An 18,108-nucleotide genomic window follows, 5' to 3' on the forward strand; every position below is an offset into this window, starting at 1 on the left:
TTCTGGTAAATGGAATAATGCCCAAAAGAACTACGCTACTATAGCTAAAGAAATTTTGGCTATAGTTAAATGTGTTCTTAAATTCCAAGGGGATCTTTACAATCAAAAGTTTTTAATAAAAACTGATTGCCAGGCCGCTAGATTTATGTTTAATAAAGACTGTAAACATGATGTTTCTAAACAAATGTTTGTTAGCTATTAGGGACCTTTACAAACATAGCTAGCCCTGGCAACAGTATTTGAAAATCCCTACTATCCGGGTCCGCCCATCACATGGGTAATCCAACGGGTAATCCAACGGATTCTTTCGGCGACCTTCCAAAAATTGGCCTGGTTAGCTACCAAACATTTGTTTAGAAACATCATGTTTACAGTCTTTATTAAACATAAATCTAGCGGCCTGGCAATCAGTTTTTATTAAAAACTTTTGATTGTAAAGATCCCCTTGGAATTTAAGAACACACTTAACTATAGCCAAAATTTCTTTAGCTATAGTAGCGTAGTTCTTCTGGGCATTATTCCATTTACCATAATAGAATTGAACAATATAATGACGCTTGTTATCAGGACAATATTGAGTTAACAGTCCCCCATATCCTATATCTGAAGCATCAGTTTCCACTGTTTTTGCCCAATTAGGATTTGCTAAAGTTAAGCAAGGGAGGTTTTTAACCTTTTCCTTAACCCTTTTGACAGCTTCCGTATGGTCATCTGACCAAGCCTTAGGATTATTCCTTAACCTGTCATATAATACAGCAGTATCTTTTGCTAAATCCTTAATGAAAGGGGCAACATAATTAAGACTTCCAAGAAATCTTTGTAGCTGAATCTTATTAGTAATTATATCAAGGAATTTTGAAGCAAATTCAATACTTCTATTAATAGGACTAATATTACCTCTTTCAATATTATGACCAAGAAATCTGACATTTGTTTTAAACAAAGCCATTTTAGGTTGTGGTAAAACCAAACCATTTTGTATAATAATTTTTTTGAATAATTCAAGGTGTTTAAAATGAGTTTCCACATTTTCTGAAAATACTAGAATATCATCTATATAAACAATTATAAAATTACTATAAGGCATGAATATATCATTCATGATCTTCTGAAATTCAGAAGGGGCATTTTTTAAACCAAAAGGCATAACATTCCATTCAAATTGTCCCATTGGCACATTAAAGGCTGTCTTGAACCTATCTGATTCATCTATTTGAATCTGCCAATAACCTGATTTTAAATCAAATTTAGAATAGCATCATAAACCCTATCTAATAAATCCTTCTTATTAGGAATGGGATACCTGATCAATCTTAATGCTTTATTAAGAGGTTTATAATTGATTACCAGGTGAGGGGCTCCACTTTCTTGTTCAGCATGTTTAATTAACATAGAATGTTGTACAAGACCAAGGTGAGTTGGATTGTCTTATAAGACCTTTCTGAAGTAGTGAACTGATTTCTTTTTTGCATAACTCTAAGTATTCAGAGTTCATCTGGCAAGGCCTAGCCTTGGTTGGAATATTATTCTTATCGAAGTCATCCTCATAAGGAAGACTAACTACATGCTTTTTTCTGTTCCAAAAAGCATTAGGATGATCTCCACAAATATCTATAGAAAATTGGTTAGATAAAATAGAAATCTTTTCCTGTAATTTAGGGTTTTGTAAAATATGATCAACTTCTATACTATTGATATCTTGTTTTATAAAACTAACTTGCTTATTTTTTGAAACTAAAAGTTTTGCAGTTAAATCATTTATCATTCTAGTAAATGGCTTGGTTACAAACTCTAGTATAAAAGGTTTGTTATTCCAAGTTCCAATAATTTTATTATTATCCCAATGGGTTAGAGGAAAAATATAATTTATAAAAGGTACTCCCAAAATTATTCGGTTGGTGATATTTTTTACTAAAGCAAAGCTTTGGGGAACACAACTTTTCCCTTTACAGATAAAAGCTTTTGGTAATTTAAATTCAATATTCATTTTGCTCCCATTAGTAGAGCGAAGACTATGAGTTGTTTTATGAAAATATCTTGAAGGTATAAGATCTTCTTGAATACAATTTAAATCAGCTGCACTATCAATAAGCGCAATAAATTCTTTTTTATAATTATAATCTATTAAAAGAGTGATTTTAGTATAAAATTTTGGGAAGTAAAAGCTTTAAGACTATATAAAAAATCTGTTTCATCAATTTTCAAATAAAAGTTTTTTATAAAATGAAGACTATTGTTTTCTCCTTCTAGAGAAGAAGATGATTCAGAAGCATTATCCAAGTCTTGGAGTGTCTGAATCGCATCCAGTCTAACCTCTATAACTACATTCTTTTCTTTAAGATGAATAATGTCTTCTTTGAGATTATTAATCTCTTCTTTTAGATCACTGATCGCAGTAGGAGAACTTATCATTTTTCTCCTTTCTAATAAGAGATTTTCAACCTCTGCCATAGTATATGAACCTTCTTTGGTTGGAATTACCTTAGGAATATGATCTTTTTCAGAAATATGTTCCTTTTCTTTCGAATCACTGATTTGAGCTCTGATTTCAGGATCCTTGATATTTTGTAAGAGCTCTATTATTTTGTCATTATCAATGACATTGAGACTCATTTCTTTAAATTGATCATAGATCTTATAAAGATCGTCTTCCTCATTATCATCCTTTTCACATGCCATTCCTTATTGGAATGGTGAGCATTCATCTTCAAAAGTTAAATAATCTTCTTGTTGAAGAGCTTTAAGATCTTCACTTGTTGAAGATTCTTCATTACTATTATATTCTGTTCCTGAGTCAGAATTTAGCATAATCTTATAAAGAGAGTCCTTAAGATTATCTTCTATGTCAAGGTTTTAAATTTTTTCCTTGACTCTGCAATCTTTGGCATAATGGCCATATCTTCCACATTTGTGGCAAGTATTCGATTTATTAAAATTCTGTCGATACTTTTTCTTTCTCTTAGAAGAGTCTCCTTTACCTTCTTCAGCCCTTCTGAGCTTCTTTTCGATTCTCTTCTTCTTCCATTTCTCATAATCCTTTTTTGAAGATTTCTTCTTTTTATGAAGAGAATCATTGTCTTTTGACTTTTGTTTAGGAATATCAAATGCGAATTGTTCGCAGAATTCTCCTAATTGTTTCCTTTCATTTAACCGATGTCACTTAATTTGTTGATTTAACTTGATTTCATTACATAAGGATAAATCTTCTTGTACACAAGCACTTATAAATTTTCCATAAGTATAATCATCATAATTAATGCCATGATTGTCTCCTCTGATAGCCTTCTTGACTCTTTCAGCAAATAAGGTCGGTAATCCATCTATAAATTTGAATTTCCAATGAGTGCTATTACACTCTGGTAATTCCATCACTCTACAGAGGAAAACATCCTTATAGTACCTGAATGATGTAAGAGTTTTACATCTCAAGTTTTGGAGAAGAGTTCTAATGGTCTCACTATTATCTGACCATCTTTCCGAGAAATGTTCAATAATATTCAAAACCAGTGTATAAACTGCATTTTGAGTAACTTGTTCCCCTTCTTGTTTTACTGCCATAAGAACCCTATCTCTTTGTTCTTGGTTGACATAATTATCCTACCAACCTTTCAATTGGCCAGTAAAACCTGTTGTTATCATGTCAGCAATAGTCTTATCACTATTTTTATTGGTTTTACAGATAGTACTATACATTAACATCCTATGAACAATTGTATAAATCTATCTATCGGTATAACCATCTATGTTCCATTCATAGATTTCTTTTCCATTATAACTATTAGTTATAATATGTTCACGTTCTTCAAGTAGAACATCTTGTGGAGTAGGTCTGGGATAATAGTACATCCTTTGGACCGGTTTTCTAGCATATTTTTCTGATATCTTATTAAGACTATCATAAAATTCCTTTTTATTGCTAGGTTCTCCTTCATCAAAGTTTTCAGCATTTAAAGGCTGAACTCCACTACCTCTAAATTTCTTTTCTAAGAAATGTTCAAGATCTGAATAATCTTTAATCTTGAAGTCTTCAATCTCAGGAGGTGGATGTACGCTGCTATGAGCAATTTTCTCTTTACCTTTTAATTTAGTAGGTAATAAAGTAATAATCTTATCAATTTTCTCATGTAAAGAAATAACATGATCACCCAAAATACTCATATAAATATTAGCATAATTATTTTGCTTGATCATGACGTTAACATGTTGGGCAGTTATTAAAGCAGTGTCATTTTCAAATAATTTTGAAAAAGCATTAAAGTTAACAATCTTATCATTTTTATTAATTTGAAAAGACTGTTGTGGAGGAAAAACTGATTTAGTTATTTCTCCATTACTCAGAGTAAAATCTCTTTCAAGCATAGAAATATAATTATTAACATGTTTACACATAAACCAAGGAACAAATGCTATTAGACGATTTATCCCTGAATTAATAAGATCTTTATATTGTCGCATCTATATGTTTCTCTGATTTGAGAAGTAGATGCACGAGAAGGAACCTATACAATATAATCAACAGGAGAAATATAAGAAGAGTTAGATCTAGTCATTCTAGAAGACATACTACGATTATCAATAAGCATGTTAGTCGGCTCATGAAATCTAATTTTAACAGTTCCATCATTCAACTGTTCAATTTCAGAGATTTCTGTATTAATATTATTTTGAGGTTGGGTAGCGTTCTCGATAACCCATTCTTGTGGAAAATCAATTTATTCCCACTTAATAGGTCTTCTAGTGACTATCTTAGATTTATCAAAATTAGTTTCTATTAAAATAGTCTCATTTTTAAAATCAATTACTTTACACATAGGATTTAAAGTGTGCAATAATTTATAATAAATTCTATAACATATACAAACAACTTCAGTGCCAGGCATATAATCATAACCATGAAGTTTAACATTTAACATGAGCGAACTTAGAGAGTTCTCATCCTGTAAAGAAATTTGCAAATTAGGATAATGCATTAAAATAAACTGGTTCATAAGCAAGACTAGTTTGAATTGTCCCTATAAGAGACTTCTTCCAATTATGATTTCTACCATCTCTTAAAGATGCTATAAAGCTTTCTGGTAAGCCTCGTAAGGTGAGGGGCTTAAAAGCCACCTGAACTAAACCAATATGCATAAATCGATAAGTATCCCTATAAGGGGCTAAATCATTATCAGATAGTAAACGAAAAGTCCGATTATCACTATCAATAGTAATAGTTTCTTCAGTGGTTTTAACCACCTGTTTGAGACCTAGTTTCTGAAAAGTACCCATTTGATATATGATTCTGGGCGATATTTTCGGAATAGTCCACTTATTAAGTAGATCTAAATGTTGAGGTATAATAATAAGAATATTAGCAGCAACAATAATAATACCAGCAGCAGCAATAATAACAGCAACAACAATAATAACAGCAGCAGCAGCAATAATAACAACAACAGCAACAATAATAACAGCAGCAGTAACAGCAATAATAACAGCAACAATAATAGCAGCAGCAGCAAGAGCAGCAATAATAACAGTAGCAGCAACAATAATAACAACAACAACAATAAGAACAACAACAACAACAGCAGCAGCAACAACAATAACAACAACAACAACAACAACAATAATAACAACAACAACAACAACAACAACAATAATAACAACATTGCAGCAATAATAACAACAACAACAATAATAACAACAACAATAGCAACAACAACAATAACAATAGCAACAACAATAATATTAATACTAATAATAGCAACAAAAATAATAATAATAATAATAGCAACAATAATAATAATAATAATAATAATAATAATAATAATAATATTAGCAACAACAATAATAATAATAATAATAGCAACAACAATAGCAACAACAACAACACATCATCAACAACAACAACAACAACAATAATAATAATAATAAAGCTAATAATAATAATAAAGCTAAAATAAAAAAGTGACGTGACACTCTTCTTAGTTCAACATTCATATTTATTTGTTAGAATTAAAGCACAATTTTGAAAATTAATGTTATAAATGTTTCTTTCCTCATAAATACCATTTTCTGTCTCTCTCTCTATATATATATAAAAGAAGAAGTTGCGGGTCTAAGTAATATATTATTTTTTTTTATTTAATTTTTAAAATACTAAGTTCAGTTTACTAGTTGAAAATTAAGATGGAGGAGTAATGATTAATTCTTGTCTCTTTTGAATGTGTGTTTTCTAACAACAATAATAAATTGTTATCATACACATGCAAATTAAAATGTTACTCTCCTAAGTGAAGTTTGTTTTTTCCAATTTAGCAGCTGCCATTTGAGGAAGACAGAAGAAGAAGAAGAAGAATCAGGGATCTTATTGATGATTTCTTACATGGCTTGGAGCAAATAAGGAATGAATTCATTGCTTCAAAATGGGATGACTTTGAAAAGCTAAGAATGGATCTGAGATTCATAAGACCATTTGTCCCGTTTGGGAATTCAAATTTGGATGACTTTCATGGCATGATGTCCCTGAATATAAACAAGTTCAGTAATAATGATTAAGTAAATCTAGCCATGACAACGGAGGAGAAAATCTTTGAATACCTCTTCAGACACCTCCATGATCTACCAAAGTACTGTTTTGATTTTCTTCTCCCCCAAATGACTGACTACAAGATTCTTCGCCAAGTATTTTGTCATCTGAGAGATTCCTATCCTATCCTTGTGGCCAACAAAACAAGTACTGAATATCTCTATCCCCCGCTTCCAATTGACTGCTGATAGAGTAACACAATTCTGTTTTGCTCTTTGGACTGGACAGTATAGAGGAGATGATGGCGATTACAAAGAGTACGACGTCTCTCAATGCTCTTCCAAGATCATTTCTCTACTCATCGACTTAATCCCTCTTGAGCTGGATGTTCTATACATTTGTATTTTCTAAGCTCATGAAAGAATCAAGGTCAACAGAATTAGAAGGGTTTGCTAAGAAAATCCTAAAAGCATCTCCAAGGATTCTTCAACTTCATATGATTCATCTCCAAGGATTCTTCAACTTCATATGATTCATCTCCAACGACACATGGAAGGTGCAGTAGCTGTCAATTACGCTTCAACTCAAAGCATTAATGTCATGAGGGAATTCCTATTAATCTTTCTAACTGATATACCAAAGCGTTTTATCCATCATGACAAATTGAACGATATGTTGGCACATGTTAGATTACTTACAAGGAAGATATCTATTTTGGTGGGCAAGCTGTTGGAGGAGAGCTCTGAGAATAATATCAAGGAAGCAGACTTTTCAGCTCCAGACTTGTTGCAAGAAATTGAACAAATGAAGGGAGATATCAGACGAATTTTTTTGATACCCCCAGAATCATCTCAACTTGGCTTTCCTATGGATGATGGTTTCCTCTTCATGAATCTTCTACTCAGACGTTTATACGATTTGCTCATTTCCAATGTTTATTCAGTTTCTCTGATAAAGAAAGAAATTGGGATGGTGAAAGAAAGCCTCGAATTCCTAAGATCATCTTTCGGGAAAGTCAGGAAAACATTGGATGACACTAGTGGAGTAGTTAAAGATTGTTGGGTGCGTACTTTAGATGTGGCATATGAGACAGAACATGCCATTAGTTCCATTCTTGTGAGAGATAAAGCTCTCTCGCATCTCTTCTTCTCACTTCCGAGTGACGCTGATAAGATAAAGCTTATCGTGGCAGAAGTTACCAGTTTATAGCTGGAGGATAAAAATGGGAATGACCCTCTTGATACAAAGTCTTACGACAAGCCAATTGAGTCAACCTCATCATCTTTTGTTGAGGTAACAATAGGTCATGAGGAAGAAGAATCCCAGATCATTGACCAGCTCCTAGATGAACATGAATCCGAGCTTGATATCATTTCGATTGTCGGAATGCCAGGACTCGGTAAAACTACTCTGGCCAACAAAGTGTATAACAATACATTAGTTACTAATCATTTCAAAGTTTATGCTTGGTGCACTGTTTCCCAAAAGTATAACAAGTCATAGGTGTTGCGGGAGATTCTTCAGCAAGTTACTGGCTCGAAAGGAAACAAAAGTGAGGGTGACCTTGCTGAAAAGCTCAGAAGAGCACTACTCGATAAAAGATACCTCATCATCTTGGATGATGTGTGGGATATTGCTACAGGGGAGATGTTAATAGCATGTTTTCCAAAGGATAAGAGAGGAAATAGAATTATTTTAACTAGCCAAAGTATGAAGGTAGTTTGCAGGTTAAATGTCATAGTGATCCTCGCCACCTTCAATTTTTCCACTTGAAAAAAGGTGGGATTTATTCGAAAAAAGGGTATTTGGAGAAGGACGCTGCCCTGATGAACTATCGTATGTTGGACACCAAATAGTTGAGAAATGTAAAGGTCTTTCTTTGGCTGCTGTTTTGATTGCTGGAGTAACTGTTAGAGTAAGTAAATGAAAGAAAAAGGGAAATGAAAGGATTTGTGGCTTAAGATTCAACATAATCTAGATTCCTTTATTTCTGCCAACAACAATTTGCAGATGATGAAGGTTATGCAATTAAGTTTTGACCATTTACCATACCACCTAAAGTCGTTGTTGCTTTACTTTGCAAGATCTTAAAAGAGCAAACGAACTCCAGTCTCTAAGTTGATGCAGTTGTGGATGGCCGAAGGGTTTGTGGATCATGATATCCCATCCAAGAGTAGTTTAGAGGAATCAATACAAAGTTACTTGGATGCTTTAATTTCCAGTAACCTGATAATGGTGGATCATATCCCCTCCAAGAAGAGGACTTGGTCTTTTTCTGATATGATCAAGGTTTGCTATGTACATGATGTTGTGCATGATTTTTGTTCAGTAAAAGCCAAAAAGGAAAAGTTTTTCAAGTTAATCAATTTAGGTGCTCCATTTCATGCTTCAGATTTCCTACACCGTCGTCTAACCGTTCATACTAAACACATCCAACTCCACAAAAAATGTGTTTTGTTCAATTTTACTAAGTCTTTAGCTGGTAGTAAGAATCTCATATCTTTGAAAGTGAGGGATTCTTTCTTTGAAGATTACTCCGACTATATCTGTCACACAAGACACTTGAGACTTCTTAGAGTGTTGCAACTGCGTAACATTCTTCTGAATGATTATTTAATAGAAGAAATAGGTTCCCTTTTTCATTTGAGGTTCTTAAGGATTGAGACTCTTGATCTAGAAGTTATCCCACTGTCGTGGTTGAACCTCCAGAATCTGGAAACTTTGTTGATCAGAACACAATATTCCACCATAGTATTACTGCCCAAAATTCTCAAACTGTCAAAGCTGAAACATATTAGCATTGACAACAGAAGTTCTTTCTTTGAAAATGAAGAGGATGCAGATAATATTATGCATCAACGAAGTAGAATATTGAAAGCTGAGAATTCAAAGTTGACAACCTTATCCCAAGTTCAAATCTCATATTCTTAAGGCACAAATGATGCTCTAGAGAAGTTCCCAAATCTTCAGTACCTTGATTGTGTCATTGAGCAGCCGACAGATCCTCCTTCACACAACGATTGGTTTCCCAAGTTTAATGTCCTTAATAAACTTGAATCACTCATTGCAGGATACGGAGATGACTCCGAGTTAATAGACCAAATCCCACCTCCCAATGAATATCACTTCCCTACAAGCTTGAAAGTATTACGGTTGTATGGTTTTCTGCTGAGACCTGCTTTGTTGTCAGCAATCGTGGCATTGCCTGAGCTTGAAATTCTTGTTTTAAACACATCTGATTTCAGTGAGGACAAGTGGGATGCAAGTGGGGACATCTATAAAAGTCTTAAGACTTTTCATTTGGAAAATGTCAAATTATTAGAATGGCAAGTTGATAGGGAAACTATTCCCAACCTTGAGGAATTAATACTAGAATATTGTTTCAAGCTTATGGAGATCCCTTCTGCATTTGGGGATATAGATACTTTTAAGTCCATTCGCATGGTTCAAAGTAAGCGTGAGCTTGGAGATTCAGCCATGGAGATGAGGAAAGATGTGGAAGCTTACACAGGAGAGAACATACTTCATGTCCATTTATCATATGAGTATAGTGCATTAGGTTATGAAGAAGAGAGCAAAGAAAAGGTAATTAATTTCTTAGTCATAAAATTGCTTTTGAGTTTAAGTTATATACTAACAACCTTTTTTGTTGGATAGCATATTTGAACTTGGTTTAGAGATCCAAGGAAATTGTTGGGTAATGCCAACATCTTGCTTAGACAAGGCTCACCAGAGGTGGGAGTGGCATGGGTCAGAGTCATAATCAAACATGGCGCTTGCTTGGTGGACTTAGTTAAGAAACAAATTTGTGATTTGCTATGTTAGGGTTGATGTTGAGATAATATTCATTAACTTGTTGCCTTTTTCATTGTTAAAAGAGTTTTATGGACCATTAAAGTCTACAGATACCGCGATTGCTGACATTAGTAGGCTACTACAAATTAATTCTCGATTGTTTCCTAAACTTTTAGAGTTGATTGTTTAGACGGTCATTCTACTAATGAAAATTATGCACAGAAGTGCCAAAATGTTGGACCTAACGTGAACATTCAATTTAGTCTAATAAAAGATTTGAAATTTATTAGTTCAAGTTTATCATCATATCATCATACATTATTAAAAGTGGGAATATTCAAAGTGTAATATTTGATTAATTAAATATTAAATAGGTATCATGTTGAGAATATAATCAAATAACAAAAGTGTGCTCTCTCTAACAGATTAAACTTTTAGATAAGATGGTCACACACGTCAACATATTGTAGCATATTATTATTTATTTATTAAATATTAATACAAGGAAAATGTTAAGTCATTGATGAAATACTAAAATACCATAGAAAGATGTTAGACATGTTTACCCTTTAAAAAAACTAGTTAATTACATTTTTTTTAATCTTTTTTTATTGTATTTATAATTTCCTTGCACTTAATGTGCACTAGTCTTTTTCTCTCTTTTATTTATTTGCTATTTTTTCTTTATTTACTTTAACTATTTATTTTCATATATCACATTTAATTACCTATTCAATTGTTACTCTTAATATCCATAACTTTGATTCTTTTTATATTCATAACCTCCAAATATAAAGAGAGTCTACCTATAAAAGTTTTTAAATTACATTATTTGCATTATAGTCTTTTCATATTTCAACCTCATTTGTTTTATCCTTTTAGCTTCCACATGTAATTAATTAGTAATCTTTCTGTCCCAATTTATGTGACTTACTTTCCTTTTTAGTCAGTCCCAAAAAGAATGACACATTTCTATCTTAAGTAACAATTTAGCTATAAAATGCCTATCTTACCCTTAATAGAATAATTTACAACCACACAAATTTCTATAATTCATTTTGGACCACAAGCTTTAAAAGTTTTCCTTTCTTTCTTAAACTTTGCGCTGAGTCAAAACTACATGTCACGCGAGAACCATTGTCGGCCCCAAGCGAACCCTTGGCCTGACTTAACTCTTAGCGGAAGACTTACTCATGATAAAAGAAATTATTGAAATATAATCATAACTAAACTGTCTCAATGAATAACTTAAAATGTTTTAAAGATAAACATTCAGCTGGCCAAAATGGTAACTCAAGTCTCAACATGAACAATTGAAAATGAAAAGACTCATGAACTAACAAATATCTAACTTAGTTGTTTATCATCTCAGCAGACCTTCTTACTCCTATTTATGATCTTGTTCTATTCTAGAAACAACGTCATTAGAGACTTGCGTTTTTCTTTTGAATCAATTGTAATACTTTAGAGGCTTGTACACGTGATAACCAGGTTTTGGGGTATTTTTAAGTTGCTTATAAATTTCCACATTTTATTGTAATTGTTGAGTTTTAGGCTGACTTGTCTTAGTGGGATAAGCCAAGTGTCATCACGTCCATTTTGGGTCGTGACAAAATGGTATCAGAGCCCAAGTTCATAGGTCTCACATGTATACAAGTCGAGTCTAAGTAGAGTCTCGAGGATCGATACGGAGACGTATGTCCTTATCTTCGAGATTCTATAGTGACTTTTAAGAAATATCTCCACTTCTTGAATCCCTATCGTGCGTCCTTGGTCCAATTTGATTCTTATCGCTTCACTCCATTCACTCTTACTTATAGTGATGACTCGTTCGTAGTTCCTCATATCAGCAGTTGGTGTGTCGTGTATGGCTAGGATGTTAGACCTAGTACTAAGGTGAAAGTGATAGACTTATGAAAAGGATGTGTAGTCGGATTTGAAATGTTTAGTAATTGAAAAGGTTGAGTTAGGTGATGGCTTAATGATGCATTTTGGGGATATTCGAATGATGATGTTGAATAATGGTTTTAGGGACTTCATGAATGTGTTATCTTTTTTAAGTTAGATACCCAGCTGTGGGAACATTACTTGTGTGGTATAGGCGATATCTGGAGTGGTTAGACGATTGAGAGTGAAATTATTAAAGGGAACGCTAGATAATGAACATTATAACTTTGGAAGCTACAGTTAATAAAGTTGTATAAGTATGGGTTGTTTAGTTTATGATGAGAATGATGTTGCGTTAACCGAGATCAGAATCTCTACTACGATTTTATAGATTGAGTGTATATCAAAGAGGTCATGATACAATTACTACAACTGTATTGATGTTTACTGATTCGAGTTATAAAGTGTGTTACTTCTGGCATCGACTCGATCTCTGAAAGAGTGTATATCGCTTTGGATTTGAGACCGAACAATTTTGGCAATGTATTGGAATTACTTGATAGGCAGAAATGTGTTGGCTATTTGAGTTCAATATTCTCTGTAGGTATGATGTGTTCTAGTGGTGGATATAACAGACTGTCACAATATGGTACTAGTGTTATATGGAAACGGTTATATCAATTGTCAAGCGTGAATACTAACTACATAAGGAGTTATCAGTTGTATCACATGCTCGTATAATACGGTTCGATTTTGTATTCATATTTGAGAAACCACTATCTTGTTACTAAAAACAAATGAGTTAAGCATTATATTGTAAGGAAAATTTTAGTGGTGGATCATTGGTACAGTATTGATGTGTTTAGGTTTTGAAGTGTATTTCGAGGATTTTAAATGAGTGGTGATTTCACTGTAAGCTTCATGGAAGTGGATAGATATTAGGATGACAAGCTTATAGGTAAAGGAAGTCTCAATGAGTATACTTGTGTGAAAGTAATTACGAATTTTAGTAAGACAGTCCATATAAAATTAAGTTAGTCTTTTGAATTTGATTGATATAGCTGAGTTTGAGCTGTCATCGATGACAAGATTGACTTCGTGGTGATGGAAAGCGCTAACTGAGCATTATAGTAATAAGAGTTAGTGATGAATTATGATTGGAATGCAACTATATGATAAGTTTTGTTGGTTAAAAGAATTTTGTATGGTAATGATGACTTTTGAATGTCTAAGGTATGGTTTACTACTATTTTGTGAGTAGCGTGGTTGTATCGTAATTTTTATGAGGAGTTGGGATGTCGCTCGAATAGAATTTAAAGCAACTCGAGTCATAATGAAAAAAATAGTGGGATGTAGTGTAGCCTTCGAAAAGAGGTGAGAGCAAGAATATTTTCTCTTATTGCAAGGGCTAAAGAGGTATGTTCAAAGGGATTGGGAATTGAGGTACAGAGACATGTTGTTCCAATTGTTTTACTATGGTTATGGTGATAATGTTACGTGTCATTCATATCAGTTAAAAGTTGTTGGATAAGATTTGAGAAAGAAGTCTACATACGTTTGATTCGAGTGTGTTGATAAGTGCTTTATTGTTTTGAGTTTGGTAACTGGTACAGTTGAATTTTTAACAAAGGATATGGTAAGTTCAATGGAGAGGCGATCAATTATAGGCTAAGATACGTGAATTCATAAAGATCCTCAATGTATGAGCTAATGTTGATAGATAATGGGATTGTGTTACACGATTGGGATCAAAATTCAAGCTTTTCATTGTGAGTTTAGGTTTGTGGCAGTGTGTTTTGTCAAGGTATGGATTGGTAAGGTAAGAAGTGATCGATCACATTGAGTATAAAACATCTGGAAGGACTTATGCATAATTTGAGTAGTGAATTTGGTTACTTTTGATTGTTATACCTAAGGGGGGTTTCATGTAATGTTTTGGTTTAGAGGATAAGATAAAAATATCATGGGTTGTTGGTCAAAGGATAAGATTGGTAAGCAAGTTAGCGAAAGGAAAAAGAGTCTGGTGTATTGACGAGTTCAAGGTACTTAATATTTGCGTCATGGGAAGTTAAAAGATGTGAAGGAATAAAACCTCTCATATAGACTCTTGGTTCGAAGTTGAAGGATGTATGAATTTTCATATATAAGTTCTAATATGACTATGGCTGTGAATTGGTTCGGTATAGAGTTACTAGGGATTTATCAGTAATTTTTATGAAGATTGGGTTTTGAATTGGGTGAAAAACAGTGAGGTGTGTACGACTATGTGATGTTATGTGGGGCTAAATTGTTCAGATTATGGTAGGTGACTTATGGATACGCATCAGTATGGACATACAATATACATGGTTATTGAGAATTTTGAATGGATTGAAACTACTATTTTTATGAAACCACAACTCTCTTGCGTTAAATAAATTAATCATAAAAAACTAAAAGTACAAGATTTCTATGAATATCATGAAATGCATGTTTGACAAAGTCTCAATATTATATATATAATGTCATAAAATTATTAAAACATTGACAAAAAAAGATAATCTATGAAGCCTAACTAAAAAATAAATGACTTACAATGTGAAATATCAAATCAATACTACTAAAACAAATAAAACCAAAAAAATAACATAAGTTCTAAATTCAAAACAATAAAATTTAACATAATACTCTTTTGTCAAATTTCAACATAACATACAAAATATGATTTCAAAGAAAAAAAAAAGTCTGTAGTCTTATTCAACAATGAGTTCTACCTTAATTTAAAAAGTAGTGTACTAACTAATTTATGCTAATGACAAAAAAATAGAATAAATAAATAACTAGTACGAAAAATTGAATGAAATCAAATGAAAAGTATAGAATGAGGATGAGAAGCAAATTAAAAATAAAAAAATAAAAAATTAATATATATATATATATATATATATATATATATATATATATATCACTTAATTCCTAACCCTCCTTTGAGAATTGAGAAGTGTAAACTACCCTTCAATTACACTTTTATTTTGAAATGGTTCTTTTATCATGCATTATTCATATTGAAAATGAGTGCATCGGTAATGAGAGATGGAGGATTAGTATCCTACTCCATCGAACCAGACATAGAAACAGATGCTCTAGCAAAACAATGAGCAACCTAATTCGTTGATTTCTTAACAGCCGACAAACAGAGGAAAGGTAACTCTTTGATAAGAATTTTACGATAAAAAACTAAAGAATCAAAGTAGGAGTAATTCACCATGTTTTCTTCTAGATCTTACTTCACAAGTAGATTATCAGTTTCCACAACCAACCTTGTTCTACTGAATCGCTCCTTTAGCCAATTAAGAGCCTCATGCACCCTATGATCTCGCCCAACAATGGGCTAGCCACACGACCAAGAAATAAAGTTTTCCCCGCAATAAATTGACCCAAGTGATCCCGTAGCACCATGCATATCCCCATCAAACCGGTATTGATATCGTAAGAGGCATCGGTGTTACATTTAATTGTGTCAAGCAGAGGTCGCTCCCATTTAGCAATCATTTTTGTAGCAGCAACAGTCATCTCGGCTCTAGAATTGGTGCTCCTCCATTCCTCCAGCTCCTTCTTCGCACGGTACAAAGTGGCAGCGAGCACACTTTATTTATTATTCCAACATAAATTATTTTTGGCTTCCCATAGGCTCCACAAAATCAGGACTGCTTCCTCCATTTTTTTTTAATCATTGCTCTTTATTTCCTCTTCAAACCATGCCACAAAATATCCTAGTACATCCTGCCAACCAAATTTGATTGAATCCAACATTGTTTTGCAAATTGACAATCTACCAAGCAATGTTTCACAGTTTCCGATGCTAGCAAACATCGAGGACAAATTGAACTAGCTACACATTTTTTCTTGGAAAGTCTATCACATGTAGGTAAAATATTTCTCAAAGCTCTCCAAATAATGTTAAGCACCTTAGGGAGCAAGGATATGCTCCAGATGAATTTTCAAAGTTGTTGGTCCTGCGAGTTGGGTATTATGTTTTGATTATAAAGGAGACGATACCCACTTTTCACAGAGTATAATCCTTTTTTGTCCAATTTCCACATCCAAGTATTTCTTCGAGGCCTAATATTCAACGGAATTTGTCTAGTAGCCTCCTGATTAACGTTTCAAGGACACTTCATCCAATTCTAAGTATCAACGATCACTAGTCAGTATAAAACCCAACTAAATGAGTTGCGGTCGAATCCCACAAGGAGTGGTATGTATTTTAGATTCAATTGGGAAGTATGAACATGTTCAAATCAGTCATAGGAATAAAGGTTATCGAATAAAGACATCATTGAAATTAAGAGGTGACACGAATGTCAAATTGGGGGTTTTGGTTTTTATTGTCAACTACAAATAGTCACAAACAATAAAGCTTAACAATAATGAGACGGGTTCTTGGGATGCGATCGATTATAGGCTAATATGAACAAATGGGTAATTGCAACTATTAGTAATTAGCTAGCTATTAGTGAGTAAGCTAGGCTATAGTGGAGGTAAACTTTCTCTCGAACAATTTACCCCGAATCAAGTGATTTCTCTCAAACATCAACAAACATGAAAAATAATAACATCACATACCTTAGTCCATTCACTCTCTCGAGCTGAATGTGTGGGATTGGGTTTAGAATTCACTCTCTCGAGTTGAACCCAAAAGTCAACTCAATACTCACAGACCATCAATCAATAATTTTTGTTCTAAAACCTCTCTCTCTCGCAAGCCAAGAACACAAACCTGGAACTATATTTGCAACTACAATTCCTAAATGAAACCACAATTACTGATTAAACTCACTTCTAAATAGCATTTAAACTAACAATTAGCAATACCCATAAACTAAATCAACTCATAATCACATAATCATACCCCAAGAATTGGGGATTTAGCTAGATATCATAAAAAATTAAAAACCGTTACCAAATTGATTATTCATCAACTGGGTAAGAATAGATTTGTCCTTACAATGCTCCAATTCGAAGAATCTCATGGACCCACTTCCAATTTCTGAGAAGTGATAAACTTCAATTCTTCAAAGCTAAAGAAAAACTAGAGAAAAAGTATCTCCAACAACTCAAAAACTTGATAAAAAACTGTTCTAAAGAGTAATTGATACTAAACTAAATGTTCAAAAATGTATTTATAGTCGCCAAAAATGTGCTGCGAAGAGTCACTCGGTGAAGTAAGTCGGGGTCGCCGAACCACTCGGCGAGCCGCCCTTTGGTCTATTCCATCGCCCTTTGCCTTAGTACTCAGTACTGTCCAGCCCTGTAACTTTAGGCGATCTATCCTGGCTTTGCGGAATCACTTGGCGATCCACCGACTGCTCCTTTCCATCGCCGACTTGGTTCTTTCCTTTAGGGCTTGGCATACTGGAACTTTAGGCAGTCAAATAGCCATTCGGTGATTCGCCAAGTGAACTTGGTGATCACCAGGCTGCCTTTATTCATCCTTTTAGCCTGTTTTGTTCCTTTTTGCTTGTTACTGTCCTTGCTTTGTTCCTCAATCCATATATCTGAAAATCAAGGATTTTACATCAGTTATTGGCACAAATTAAGCATTTCAGGGCACTAATTCTATATAAACTAAGCCCTAAATGAGTCCAAATCTCGGACTTATCAACACCCCCAACTTTAACTTTTTCTTGTCCTCAAGTAAAACTCAATTTCAACAGTTCAAAAAAGATGTCTAAAACAGTGCTACAAAGTCTCAAGCATGAATGCACACAACAAGACTCAACTTACTCATGCAAGAATCAATTGTGCACTCAAAGGTTCAAGTTGTGACTCACCATTATCAAAGATTCTCAAGTTCACAATACTTGCTTCAAATGCAAGTTCAAGCTCAACAAAAGTACTCAAATGCCCTCACAACAAGGATGATTCCATATTCA

At 33.4% G+C, this 18,108-nt stretch overlaps 1 protein-coding gene and 2 pseudogenes across 1 annotated transcript in view; 1 reads left to right on the forward strand and 2 right to left on the reverse strand.

Moving 5' to 3' along the window:
* LOC125828355 (1-acyl-sn-glycerol-3-phosphate acyltransferase 2) overlaps positions 1–18,108 on the reverse strand; it is a 525,228-nt gene that overhangs the window by 287,296 nt on the left and 219,824 nt on the right. The gene's annotated exons all lie outside the window — the stretch shown is intronic.
* Positions 2,890–10,212, forward strand: LOC125828403 (putative late blight resistance protein homolog R1A-3; annotated as a pseudogene).
* On the reverse strand, positions 15,515–16,045 carry LOC125828404 (uncharacterized; annotated as a pseudogene).

Source organism: Solanum verrucosum, unplaced genomic scaffold, assembly GCF_900185275.1.
Source record: "Solanum verrucosum unplaced genomic scaffold, falcon-dt-bn FXZP01000048.1, whole genome shotgun sequence".
Classification (NCBI taxonomy): domain Eukaryota; kingdom Viridiplantae; phylum Streptophyta; class Magnoliopsida; order Solanales; family Solanaceae; genus Solanum; species Solanum verrucosum.